Here is an 11,070-nt window from a genome sequence, read left to right as displayed (position 1 = left end):
TTTATCCTCAACGTGTGAATGTTTGGTGCAGTTTATGGTTCTGCGGCGTCATGGCACCTTAATTTTTCGAAAGTGAAGCGGAGCAACAGTTACGGCGAATGCTATCGAGAGATGATTAACGATTTTTTATCGCCGGTATTGATCTGGACAACGTTTATTTTTAACAAAACGGCGCTACGTGCCACACAAGTAAATATCAAAATAACACATCTTAACCCATTAATGACAAAGTATGATATATCATACGCAAAAAGAGCTTTTTTCAAAAATTCACCAAAAAACAATATTATATAAAAGCTTTTTATATTTACAGGGCGAGCGAGATAAAAGAGTAATTTGAAAAGAAAAGCTTTTTAGTTGTCATTTAAAGCTCTTTTATTTACATTTTTCGCGCCAATTCATGTAGTATTTTTCGGAAAAGTGAATAATGCCACGCAGGTGAGTTTTATATCTTAAAAAAAACCAAGCAACAGTATTATATACATAAATACGTGGATTAACTCAAAGTTGAAACCATGAAGCATCGAATACATATAAAATGCAGTGAAAAATTCGCCCCGAAATATGTTTTAGCTTTTTGTAAATCATTGCGTATGTTTTATCATACGTAAACGCTACCCCAGTTTGGCTTTACGGGCATTCATATATAATACCTTTTTATAGACAAGGAGGAGATAATTGGATGGCTCGAAGATCTGAATAAGGACGATAATGCAGTTATTATAGACGACATCAGAAATGCCAATTCAATTGATGTGAATTGATTTCCACCTGAAGAACAAGAGTTATCCGATTGCGATGATGCAGATGAGAACGATGAAGGTATACTGGGCGACTTGGGCCGTGGGGTTCTAAAAAGGACATGCGCGATAAAAATTGCCAATTCAGAAGTGGATAATGTACAGTTGTTTTAATGATGTGATCAATTCAAAAACCTCGCAGTCAGTGACTTCCACTCAAAGAAAAAAGAAAAAACCCACAATTCGTCGAAAGTGGTCCAAAATAGAACTAAAAACAAGAGAAGGCACACACACAAAATACGCGTTCACACTCCGGATATTATAGCAGATATTTTGAATAACGATTTAAATCCATTACAACTTTTTAAACTAATTTTTGATGACGATTTTATGAAATATATACAAGCACAGACTATAAAATACGCTGTAAACAAAGGATATGAGGCGGTGACCCTAAATCTTGAGGGATTGTACACATATGGGGTGGGTACAACAAAGTGACTATTCTCAACCATAATTTCAGTTGATTACCTGATAAATTTATTAGTTGCATTTTTAAGTACCAGCTATTCGGATGTACTGGGGGACAGAAAGTGATGTGTACAACCATTTATTGGCAGGTTCAAAGGCGCGGAATAAATTAAAAAAAAAAAAATCGTTACCTTCATTTCAATAATAATACACAAATTGGAGTGAATAATAAAGCATTCAAAGCACAGCCTATTCTGGATCATTTAAATGCAAAATTTAAAGAGCTTGGAAAACCATTTGGAACTTCATTTTCTGTAGACGAATCGATGGAGCCTTATTTTGGTAAGCATTCTTTTAAAACCAGTAGAACTTCGTCCAGTTTCAGCACGAAAGAAGAAACGAAAAAACAAAACTAGATACGATGGAGTCAAGCACTTCGTAAATAACTCAAGAATTCAACGCCGATGCAAATTTTGTGGCAAGTGTACGAAACTTATATGCATGAAAGGTAGTTTCGGATTGCACCCAGATAACTGTTTTTACAAAAATCATGTAACTGACTTATCAAATAACTAAGAAATTTAAAAATATATAGATGTATAATATGTCACTTTATAAATAAAATGTTGATTTGAATTCAAAACCTATGTATATATTGAAGTTTTATTTTCATAGAAATAGCTCTCCGAATACGCTTATGTATGATATATCATACGCTTTGCCACGCCCACATCTTTTGAGATATTTTTTTGAAAAATGGAAATGAACCGTTTAACATCAACACAAATACTTGGTGAAAATTTCAGTCACCTATCTTAACCCGTTTTATGTGTGAGCATTAATGGGTTAATGGAAAACCCTTTATGTGCAAGCTAAAATTTTTGGTTTGATGTACTCAAAACTTGTTTTTAATTTGCCCGTTATCTAATATATTGCCATTCAGGTACCGGACATATGTTTTAGATAAACATACATATGCATGTATAGGGTGTTTTTTAAAGAGCTTAAGAACTTAAAATTATAATACAAAATGGAAATATTCTCTTAAATCTGTTAGATAATTTCATGGCATTTATTTTTTCAATATCATATACGGTATACGTCCGCCGCGTTTACGAGTTATGAACCAAACATGAATTCCTAAGTAATGATTAAATTTCACAGAAAATCGAATCAAAAAGTCTAACAAATGACTAAAAATTCACATATTTCTTAATAAAAAGCATTATTATAGCTAAGAAATTAAAAAAAAAAGTAGTAGTCATTATAAACTTTCCAGGTCAAAGACATTATTTTGCATTTTTTTCAATTATTTTTATTTTTTTATATCCGTGTTCACTCCGCTCCGACATGCAAAATTAGCAAAACGTTATGATCAACCTACAATCTCAAACAATCATTAACTTTGACCATCACCAATTCCTCTGTGAATGCCCCACCTTATGGAAGGAGACAATGTCAAGCCTGGGCACACCACTGTTCGAGAGTCTCGAACAATTGTCTGGCTTAGACGTCAATAACCTAATAAGGTTCTTAAACCGCACAGATTGGATATAGTCGCGATGTAAATAACCTTTAAACAAGTTGGTAGCGAGGATGTGGCAACAAAATGGTGTGGAAGCGCTAGTTGAATTCTGGATGAATCACTAATTTAACCAACCAATCAACCACTCCGCTCGGGAGTATAGGGCCTCGACAAGACTCTTCTATCATACACGTTCTAGGCTGTTGTTTTTGCGCCGTCCCATCTGATGTCCCGCAACAACGACCTTCGCCAAGTGAACTTCGGCTGGAGACGACCTCTGCTCTCTTGCGCGTTCCAGTCCAAGGCCATTCTCGGATGCTATCTGGTGGTTTTCTAAGCGTGTCATCTATCCATCGCCACTTTCTGTGTTTGATTTGCCATAGAAGAAGTTGTTGCTTTGTAACAATGAGCTTCAATGAGTTGCTTCACAAATACAGCAAACAAAAAGATTTCATTACAAAATTAATTTTAAGTCAACTGAATCCGGCCCGTCGTAATAGAGTTTTTTGTCCCCGCCGCAATTTTGTTTCACCAACCTATTTTGCGGCGGAAGTGGATCAGCTGGTCTCCACCCGACAACTCGTTGCCCACTGTCCGACTGCCCCGCAGGAATTATGTTCCGCGTCTCGAAATTACATTAATTGTTTTGCTATTTCCGAGCAGTTTGAGAAATTGCCATTTAAGATTTTTTTAAATAAACAAGTATTTCTAAGTATCAGGACAGCTAATACTCGAATTTTTTGCCTGCGGCCCATCTTTTACTAACAAAACTATAAAACATATCAGTTGTTCACTAATGCGCGCAGCAATCGTCTGTCCCACTACAATTTTAATCAGAATTAACTGCGCCTGTTATCCTGATTAACGCCACCGTCTGTCTAGGCTATTACTGAACAGAAAGAAATGTCAACACAGTTTGCCATTCTCAGCTGCCAAACTACAATTATCGATATCGATTGTTTTCAAAGAGCCAAAAAAAAACACCCTATGTATTAAACACTAAAGTATATGGAAGTAAAACCAGAGAAGACGTGTATACGTTAATGCGGAACGGAGCATTACGAGGTGTGGCTATTAAATAACGAGACTGAAACTACTATAGAAGTACGGATGTTTCTAGTCAAGTGCAGCATTCCAGTTTTATACCATCAGTTTTATTCACGTGATCTTTCGTCGTGCAATTTCTATGTATTTGCTGAGGTAAAATTTGAGTTAACCCTCCGTTGGAGACCTTTTTGGCCGAACGTTTTGTATTTGCAAGGAATTTGATGGGCTCAGAAAAAGTGATACGAGACGAAATTCTTTGACGACTTTATCGAACAAATTGGTCCTTGCAAGCATCGTAAATCGTATGAATAATCCAGCAGTTATTTCTCAATTCACTACTCGCTTGGCTATGGAATCATTTTTCAACAAAACAATTACTATCCCTGGGAATATTACAGTCAACCAACCAACCGGAGTCGATACACTCACAGCGAAGAGAGATTGTCGTTTTTGTCTACAAGGAGGCGAAGAGCTTCGTTGAAAAACTCGTTTCTATTGTATTGTATGCAAGAATCCAGCATATCAACAGCACTCGAAAATCTCTTATGCATGTTTTGCTTGGCTTCCACTGCATCCATAATTAAATATCTTTCCATATTTTTCCATTAATTTCATTGTAATCAACTTTTTTCTTCATCCTTCTACGAAATGAGTCAAAATAAAAAACAAAACAAAAAAATCCTTTTTTTTCACAAACCAAAATATTTTCAGCGATTATTTTTCCTTCTGTAGGTAACTCAAAACTCATGAAAACGGTAAGAAATTAAAAATATATGCCTGCGATACTTATACATGAATTATAAATGTGGCGCATTTGTCACATATTCCCATATAAATGCATGCAAATGCATAGGGGTCCAGACAGACTCGAGGTGCCCAACCGAAGGTGTAACTTTTTAAATTCTTTTCTTCGTCTTGCTCGAGATTCCATTTTAATAGGTTGTATCCATAAATCAATAGAAAAAAGTACATTTTAGAAAGCTACCTGGAAGCTCAAGTCGTTAGCTATAATAGAAATATGTTTAACTCACGCCCAAAGTCGAAAAAGGTCTAACCAGATCCCAACGGACGGTTGAAAGAAACCAGATTAGGCTCCGTTGAAGTTGTGAAAAAGAAATCGGCACGCGTCCTGAAAAAGCTAAAAGAACGAGGCTGCCAATATTGTTCCGAACAATGGCATATTTGCTTAGAGCATGAAATATTATATGATAATAGAGGGGTTGTTATTTATATTTCTGGTCTAACAGTGGAAAATTGAATATTGGTAGTTGAAAACTTTGCCCAAGGACGCCTCAATTTTACAGTATTTGACATGACAATATTGCTCAATCATTTCGCGCACAGCATAGATATTTTCTGGCACCATAACTGGTATTGGACGACCTTCTCGGTATTCGTCGGAAGAGAACAGCGACCACGAGAAAATTCATTAAAATCAATTTTTTGCGGTGCTAAAGGATGGCCGTCCACCGTAGCCCAATAGGTTGCTGCCTGATTACCATTCAGAAGTGCACAGGCTCGAAACGTCTGGCACAAAAGACTAATTGATGGAAACAGTTGTTTCTTATAGCGGTCGCCCCACGGCAAGCAATAGCAAACTTCCAAGTGTTTCTGCCATGAGAAGTCCCTCATACAAAAAACACGAAATAATCTGCTGTTCGGAGTCGGCATAAAATTGTATGCCTCTCCATGTGTAGAATAACTCCGAGGCGCATACCTCAAATAGGGGGAGGAGCTCGGCCAAACATTAAACCACATTAATTCACATCGAAAATTGCAAAAAAAATCGCACGAACATTTTCACCGTTTAATTCCATTTTTTTTAGTAAAACTAATTTTTAAAACCATTATAGACAGTACTAATACTACTCTATACTACTATGGTAAAATATGTCATACTTTTTAACATTTAGAAGGCGACTGCCAACACCAGCAGTGCTCATGGCTATAAATATATGTAAGTAGCAACCCTCATAAGGAAATATACAAGGTGAAGTCCAAAATAAGCAAGACTGAGCTAAAATAGAAACGACAGGAGATTTCTTCTGATAACTTCGAGTTTATTTATTCAAAATTGTCCCCTCTTGTCTCGTTACACTGTTTTGCCCAATCTAAAAGCTTTTCGAAAGAGTGTTTCAGGTCATTGACCAGAATGTCCTTCAGGATGTCGGTACAACCCTTTTGTATGGCCTCTACGGACGCAAAACGTTTTCCTTTCATGGTCAAATGCAATTTTCCCAATAGGTAGAAGTCACAGGGAGCCATATCAGGCTCAAATTCAGTCACAAGAGTGGATCGTTGAGATGGTGCATTATCATGCAATAAGCGCCAGCTTCCTTCAAAACTTCAAGATAGAAAATTGCATTGACGGTATAGCCCGTTGGAATAAATTTCTTGTCGACAATTTCTTGCAATCGTAAAAACAAATGAGCATCGACTTCTCCAAACGCGTTTTTTTGGGTGGTGGCTCGTCTGAGCCGAATGGAAGCGCCATTTGTTTCATCACCAGTTACAATGTTGTAAAGGCCGCTTTAATGAGGTCTTTCGAATGTTGCATTCTGAGCAATTTTGGTCCTCAGTTAACTTGTTTGAAACATACACAGACCTTTCATAAGCCCAAATGATCAGTTGCGATGACCAAATGCGATAAATCGATGTTTTGGAGATATTTAACTCCAATTCCATGAATTTCGACGATGATTATTTCGGTTCATTTTTGATAAATTTACGAACAATTTTGATGGTTCGATGGAGCTTTGAGTGATTACTGTTTTGGGCGGTCCGTAAGTTCATTGTCATTTATGTCCTCACAACCATCTCTGAAACGTGTAAGCCACTCACAAACGAGATAGCATCGCCATAAACTTTTTTCATAATTTCAAATTTTTCGGTAAACGTTTTACCGATCTTCAAACAAAATTTAATATTAGCTCTTTGTTCGAAACTCATTTTTGTGCCGATGACACAAATATACTGACACTTTAGATGCCATAACTTCGCTTCCACTGAACCGAATGTCACCAAGCTTTCACTAGAAGTCTGTTAGCGATGTAGCTTCCAACGTTCTAACTCATTAAAAAGATGGCGCCATCAAAAACATTTTTATGACGCCAGTCTTGTTTATTTTGGACTTCACCTTGCATGTATGTATGTGAAATCAAAAGTCTTCGTTTTACAGTGTCAGCCGCGTCATTTGATAGCCATACCTCGTATATGCATATGTGTGCAAGCATGTACATATATCCGAAATCATATTCAAATATTATTACCATATTTTTAATTTAATCATTTTTATTGCCATTACTATGATTTAAATCTTTTTCATTTCTTTTTAAAAGGCTATACTCATAAAATACTCTTTACATATGTATGTATGTATGTATATGTACCAAATGCGTTATGTTCACAGTGAATACATAATTCGTGTTTGTTCAAACGCTAGTTACGCTCAATCTGACTCAGCCGCTGCGGCGCGCCGGGTATTCGCTCAGTGCAAGTTAATACCGTGTATCTGTTAATTTCTTATATTAAGTGACTTTTCCCGTTTGTACAAACTTGTTTTAAATCTCACACATTCTAACCCATTGTCCTTTTAAATTTAGATTTCTTTTTGTAATTTGTATTGTTCTGATGGACGCTAATTAGAAACAAGTAAAATAATTATTACAATAAATAAACTGCATTTTGCACTCAAATCATAAAAATTGTTTAATTGCAGAATATAAAGATTTTTAGTATCTAAATATATCATTCACTTTTTTCCATCTGCTGTACTTATGACCTAATGTCACATAAATATATTATTGGACTAAACCCAAGTAACTTTTTATGCAATTTAGAGTGAAACTGTAAATGAGAGTGCAATTTGAGCTACTCATATCGTTAAGAACGTGTGATTTTTTTGTCTTGTGGCTAATTTTTGAAAACTCGTAAATTGCAGTGCAAGCAGAGGATGCGATATTCATTTTACAATTTTTGAAGTGAAAACTTCTTTAGAATTGTTGGGAGTGATTTGAGAAAAAGTGAAACGAAAAAGCGACCCTCTTGGCTACGAAGCGTTATATTATATGTTGATATAAACGTAGCGACGAACTAAATAACTTTTAGGCCAGCGCCGACAGCATGGCGCGATAGCCGAGCGGCTAGCAATGTGAACTTCCGATCCAAAATTCTTGGTTCGAATCACAAGAAAAAAAAAATTTTTGTTTTTTTGAATTTTGCATTGTAGGACATTTCTGATTATTTATTGAAAACAGGTTTTCTATTTTTGGTTTAGATACTGAAAGTCAGTTTAAGTGAATCGGTATAAATATTTCGTACATTAATTTTTGTGAGCGTGTAATTCTCAAAAGGTTTATTAGAAAATGTATTGACAAGGTAGTTTGTTGGTTGTGTATGGTTATCGCTTCTCGGCCTTATGGCTAAGATCAAAGTGTGGTATCTGTTCTTATCAGCTTAACATCTGATAGATCCTCCATCTGAGGACAACAAATGTTAAACTGATTTTTGGAAATGGGCGGAGTGTTTTAGGCGTTTTCTCCACCTCTGCCACGGGTTGGCCCGATATTGCAGTACCGACGGGATTTCGGCCTTGAATAAATACAAGAACAAATATACTAATACATTTAGCTTTGGTGGGAAGAGACATAAATTTTTATATGAATACAAGTAGACGAAAATGGAAGAAATTTGCAAGTCTGTTTCTTCGGTTCGTTTGGGTATTTTTTTTGACAACATCCGAAACCAAAGCATTTGTATCATATTTTATCTATCATAAGCCACTCGTATCATTTGTTGAAATTGAAAACATTGAGGTTGAATAAAATATGAACTTTATAGCAATATTATAATGAACCTATAATTATCCCGCTCCTAATGCTGCTTTCGTCTTATTCTCTCTCAGTTTGTTTTACGGAAGGTTTCACTTCTATCGCGTCTAACCGTTAGACTGGTTTTTTTTTAATTGGAAAAGTTAACTTGCATTTTTTCAGCTTCACTTCTTCTTCTTGATTGGGGCGACAAGCGCTTAAGCGATTTGGGCCGAGTTTAACAAAATCGCGTAAGCGGTTATCGCGCCAATTAAAAAGAATAAGAAAAAAGTGCCCAGTCGTTTCTTTTGCGGGCGCCCGTTGGACACCTCAAGTGAAGCCAAGCTCTTCTCCACCTGATCTTTCCAATGCAGAGGAGACCTTCCACTTCCTCCGCTACCATCAGCTGGTACCGCAGCGAATACTTTCAGAACCGGAGCGTTTGTATCCATTCGGACGACATGACCCAGCAAGCGTAGTTGCTGGATCTTTATTCGCTGCGCTATGTATATGTCTTCATACAGCTCTTACAGCTCATTGTTCAAAGTCCAAAAATCTTCCCCAAAATCTTTCTCTCAAACACTCTAAGACTCTCACTAATGACAAAAAACTTAAAACTGACTTGAAAAAAATCCTGACTTAATTCGTACTTACGCTCTCACGAAAAGGCTGCAGAACTATTATAGGTATGTTGACGACTCATGGGTTATAAGATAGGGATTGATGGCAACGACAAATGCCGCAAGAGCAGAGAGGATATAGAGGAAAATTGAGAGCATCTTCTATGTCTTTGTACGGCATTATCAAAAATGCGCTCGAAATGCCTGGAGCCTCACAGTTTGAGGGTCTGGAGGATATCTGAAAAATAGATCTGCCTGCGCTGCTTATATATGTATATATATAATTGGCACCTACACCCTTTTTGGGTGTGTGGCCGAGCTCCTCTTCCTATTTGTGGTGTGCATCTTGATGTTGTTCCACAAATGGAGGGAACAAGCCGACTCCGAACGGAAGATATTTTTATGAGGAGCTTTACGTTGCAGAAATACACTCGGAGGTTTGCGATTGCCTGCCGAGGGTCGATCACTATTAGAAACTTTTTTTGTTTTTTTTTTTATTTTTGGTGTTTCATCGAGATTCGAACCTACGTTCTCTCTGTGAATTCCTAATAGTAGTCACGCACCAACCCATTCGGCTATGGCGGCATGCGCTGCTTAGATTTGCTAAAAGTGTTGACATCCTATGTGATGTCTACTTCAAATCTTAATAGAGGTCTTTCTCCATCTGCTATCGCCAGGGACCCAAAAGGTCTGTGCGTGGCTTAATGCCAGCCGAGTTAACCTAACCCAATCTTATTAACGCAATTATTTTGATCACAGTCCGAAATTAGGCTGCACGGCTACAAATTGTCGTTGATTCGGAATTAAAACTACACATTTCTATTTTTGGTAGCGATAATTCGCAAAGGAAGTGCAGCCACTAAAGTATTGTATTAAATACGACATTTAACAAAACTTTTCATGAATATCGCATTATTTAATCACAAAAGGATAAAATAACTATAAATTAATATTATATCCTTTTTTTAAATGAACACTTTTACCTGGAAGAAGTTGCCTTAATTTCAAGAAAACAAGTGTCATGTGGCATGTGATAACAAGTTCTTGGTCAGTTCTGCTTATCCAAACACGAATGCTACCCACACAAATTTTAAATTAATAAAAACGCCAAACCTCTAAGTCATCTGTTTTGCTTGTCGCTGCCGCTTTCAAAATATTTATGAAGCTCGCTTTACGACGACATTTGCAGACATGAAAAATTTGGCTGTCGCTCCGCCGTGAAGTGCCTTGATCAATGTGTTTATACTATTATGCGCGATATTGCATAACTACAGTACCTCAAATGCTTAATCATGCATTCACTGTTCAACTTTAAAACAAAATTTCGGAACTGTGAATTAATTAGTTTTAGAAAAAATGCTACTCCATTTATTCACTTAAATAAATTATACTTACATTCATCATTTTTATGCTGTGAAGTAAAAAATAAACAAAACCTTATTATTCATTTAGCATTTTGTTAAGTTCCATGATTGATACAAAAGATTCGCGGTCATTAAGTTTCTTCCTTTGGCCTAGGCGACTTTCATTCAGAGTCACTTTCGCACCTTCTACTTACTGTAAAATGAGTCCTGTTTATTAAATTGCCTATTTCTCTAAAAGTTTTCCCGTCTTCCTCTTTCGTATGTAGGAGTTGCTTTATATTTTCTTTTTTTGCTTTTGTAAAATGTTGAGAAAATACAAAGAACGTAAACTGCCAACGTTTCTAGGGAAACAATGGTAGTAACACTTAATTTTTCAATTTTCTTGGAACTAATGGAGGGGATACAAATAAAAGTAAACTGGGCATTTATACATACCTTCTACTCAAATATGAACGATCAATAAAACGGTCCGCGGATGACACATGGCAAAAATAA

General features: G+C 36.5%; 1 non-coding gene across 1 annotated transcript; it reads left to right on the top strand.

The window, feature by feature from the left end:
• Positions 1 to 8,184: 8,184 nt before the first annotated feature.
• Positions 8,185 to 8,382, top strand: LOC129243297 (U2 spliceosomal RNA). The gene has a single exon (XR_008582274.1). It is a non-coding gene; the product is annotated as a U2 spliceosomal RNA (small nuclear RNA).
• Positions 8,383 to 11,070: the final 2,688 nt, after the last annotated feature.

This window comes from Anastrepha obliqua, chromosome 3 (assembly GCF_027943255.1).
Source record: "Anastrepha obliqua isolate idAnaObli1 chromosome 3, idAnaObli1_1.0, whole genome shotgun sequence".
NCBI classification, from domain to species: domain Eukaryota; kingdom Metazoa; phylum Arthropoda; class Insecta; order Diptera; family Tephritidae; genus Anastrepha; species Anastrepha obliqua.
This window is presented reverse-complemented; position numbering and strand designations above follow the sequence as displayed.